Source organism: Rhynchophorus ferrugineus, unplaced genomic scaffold, assembly GCF_030347505.1.
Source record: "Rhynchophorus ferrugineus isolate W39M unplaced genomic scaffold, kcgeb_rfMv2 rfM7, whole genome shotgun sequence".
Taxonomy (NCBI): Eukaryota; Metazoa; Arthropoda; class Insecta; order Coleoptera; family Curculionidae; genus Rhynchophorus; species Rhynchophorus ferrugineus.
Window position 1 is genome coordinate 35,813,125 of NW_027472586.1, and position 3,699 is coordinate 35,816,823.

General features: G+C 32.0%; 1 protein-coding gene across 6 annotated transcripts in view; it reads left to right on the forward strand.

The window, feature by feature from the left end:
- AstC-R2 (Allatostatin C receptor 2) overlaps positions 1-3,699 on the forward strand; it is a 471,654-nt gene that overhangs the window by 394,859 nt on the left and 73,096 nt on the right. The window lies entirely within an intron of this gene.

Below are 3,699 nucleotides of genomic sequence, written 5' to 3' on the forward strand. Positions count from 1 at the left end.
GGTCGACCATCAAAGTTCAAAATCACCAAAGACCATATGAGAAAGGACAGACTTGTGGAAAGAAATCTTTTGGATTTTTCATGATTATAACACACCATTTCAAAGGTTTATAACCGTTGACGAAAGTGTGACAAAAACATAAAAAAAAATCATCAAACAACCACTATATTCACCTCTAATATCTCCATCTAAAACTTAAATTATTTTGTCGAAACACCCGTTCTCAGTAGATAGATCTTTCAACAGTTTCACACAGTAAACATTTTGTGGTTCATTGATCAATTTTCGATAGTTTGTTGGATATTAAGCTTTGTGTATATGATTAAAAAAAAAACACCTTTTTGGTATTTCTCCTTCCCCTCCTGGCTCCCCAAAGCCTATTTAGTTTCTTTGTGTCCACCGTACTGCCGCAAGTGCCGATAGAAACTAAGTTGTCTCCTCTGCAAATGCTTTTTTTTGTATTAAAAATCTAAGTTTGATTATTTTTTTAATTTTTAGTGAGTTCCTTATTTATTTTTGAAGTCGGTCCAATTTTTTGTTAAAAATATTTTATGTTTCTCTTTTTAGTGTTAGATATTCACTCAATAAATTACGCAGTTATTTTATTTAATATTACAATGGGTAGACCAAGTAAAGGCGCAGAGGGAAAATGCCGTATGAGGGAAAATAGGAATAAACAATGTTTGAAATTAAGTGGCGCTTCAGGTCGCTACCTGGTCTAGGTTATTTGACAAATGTCCTAACTAAACAATAACAAAAGTTATTATCCCTGCCGGGAATCGAACCCGCGACTTCCGTTTGGGAACTAAACGCTTTAACCATTACACTATAGAAGCAGTTGGGTACAATATTTCCACGACGTCATATATGCTATAGTTTGTACGTAAAAAGCAAACTAAATGGCTTTTGCACTGAACAACTTCCGAGTTTCTATCAGATCAACTCAGCATATATCTGATTATTCTAGATAAAAAATATATGAAAACGTTGTACATGCCTTTGAAATTTGAGTGTTTCCCTCGATCCTTCCCCCTCCCCTTCGCCTCAACAGATCCTAATTTGGTTCCAATGGGACCACCTCCGAAGGGAACTCTTTCGAATAAAAAAAGAATTCTGAAAATTGGTCCACAATTGACAGAGAAATCGGCGAATATACATTTTAAAAAAAGTCAAACCTAAAGCCTTTCATAGATATGAAAAAATATCGGTAGGAGCTTTTGCAGATGATGTAATAATAACAAAGAATTGACCTGAACATCTACAGAAAGTCTTTAAAATTTCAGAAACTCGCTGTTTTCTTCTCTTACTCTACTTTACTGCATCACCTTAAATGTCTCTTGTTATTCTTAAATAGCATACCACAATATCACCCTATCGATTCAAATGAATCTACGGCCAAACTTGTTTCGTTTCGTACTAAAACGATTCGAGCGACGCAAAACTTTATTCCGTTATATAAGTCCGAAAATGTAACTTTTACCATCGCAATGCTGTTAAAATTTCAACGCTTTTTTCTCTTTCTTTCTTCGCATCGCGAGAACTTTTGTTATTTCGTCTACGACTTTATCGCCAGCGACATACCACACTTTTCATCATGCCTGTTTTTTTTTGGTCGCCCGTCCGTCCCCCTTTCTTCTAGTTTTATGTTAAAATCACAATAAAAAATATATTACGGTTTATGGACGATTAAATTTTTAAAGTTACGTCGACGCTTTCGGACTTTTACGGTGCTCTTTACGACCTATAAATATATAAACGATTCGACTAATTTGTTCGATGTTCCCCCACGCCAATGCCTTAGGGTCTGCCTTAACGATGACTAGTATTTGAAGTCAAATTTGCTCTGTTGGTCCATAGTTTTTAAACCTGATTTGCTCTGTTTTACGTGTCATACTATCTTCTTTCTTCTTTAATCTTCTTTAATATTTAATCGAATCGTACTTCAGTTAGTGGTTTTACCTTGGAATGGAAGACAATAAGACCTATGAACTTTTATTTAAACACTCTAAAAGTCGTTTCAAAAGTCTCATATGTCCAAAGATATTGTTGGATAAAGCCATCAAGACAAAATCCATTCATATAACTTTTGCGCTCCATAGATATAACCCCAGAGTTGAAAACCATAAGCCCACATAAGTTTCAAGATTTGTTAATAAAGCAAACGCCGATTATATACTGACATGGCTGAATATCTACCCAATAACCATTACATTTTTTTACTTTAGCATTAGCACATTCTTCCATCAAGGGATCAATCATTCCAAGATATTTGGGTGTTAGTTGTTAATTTATATATACTGGCTTGTACTTGATTAGTTTGTTGGTGAAATGAGTATGCACTGATTTATTTTCATTCAGTATCGATACACCATTTTCATTATATTGTCAAGCATTGAATTCGCTACAAATTATAATTATTCCCATAAGTTATTTAGAACGTTCAGATAGTTTATTTTATTTTAGTTGGTTCTTGGAGGCCAATAAATTGTAGTTAGTATAACTCTTTTCCTCCATGTGTGTTTGTTAAAACAAAAACAAAATCGTACCTTTTATAGTGCCAAATACTATTTTAAATTTTTATTACACTTCCTTTTGCTCTGTTAGCTGAATATATTATAGCATTATATTTTGGCAAATAAAGGCTACCTGCAACTTTTCGGTTGATTTAATGTTGTTATCTCCAATAGCTACCATTGCAGTATCATTTGCAAATTTTAACAACAATATTCTTCAGTTAAAGAACTGGTCTCAATACACTCTCTTGTGGAGCACCTTCTTGTATTTTCCTCAAGTTCGAGTCGGCATCTTCTTGTTTGACTCTGAAGAATTGCTTTAATTTTTTATTTTTAGTACTGACCAGGGAGAAGTATCTTAATATTATGCTTTAAACCCTCTTGCTGGTAAATTATATTTAAATGTATGTTCACTGGATTTGAAGATTTGTTTTAAATAGTCAGAAAATGCTTCAGATTTTTGTTGGTGGACTATATAAATACTATCATGATAGATTTTGGTAGCTTTCCAAGGCAAATAATATATTTCTTTTCTAGGTCATGTGTTAAATTTCGGAGATAATTATATATGAACTTTTTAACTCACAATATATCTCTTTTTATCTCTCTTTTTAACTCATATTATTTTGTTGTAGTTTTTTATTACCAACTACAATTCTTTGGGTGTTAATTAATTATTTTATTTTTATCCTGAATTTGATTTGCTATTACTAGATGTTATACCGTTTAAATTATTTTGGTGTTATGGAGAAATCTGAAGAAGAAGTCTAATAGGAACAATCAGACAATAAGTTGGTTTTCCTAGCTCAGCAGATATATTATATTTTTCTATCTCTAGCTCTATATTATATTTTTGACAGAAATCGCCACAAATTATAATTATTCCCATAAGTTATTTAGATCATTCAGTGTTTCTTTTATTTTGGTTGGTTCTTGGAGGACAATAAATTTCAATTAATATGACTCTTTTCCTCCATGTGTTGTTTGTTAAAAGAAACTAAATCATACTTTTTTATAGTACCAAATACTATTTTAAATTTGTATTACACTTCCTTTTGCGCTGTTAGCTGAATATATTTTATGTTATATCCTCTAAATTTAATAAAGTGATACCTTGTCAAGTGATTTTCAGATTGGATATTTTATAGAAAAAGAAATTTTTTGAAGTCAAACTAAAAAAAAACAC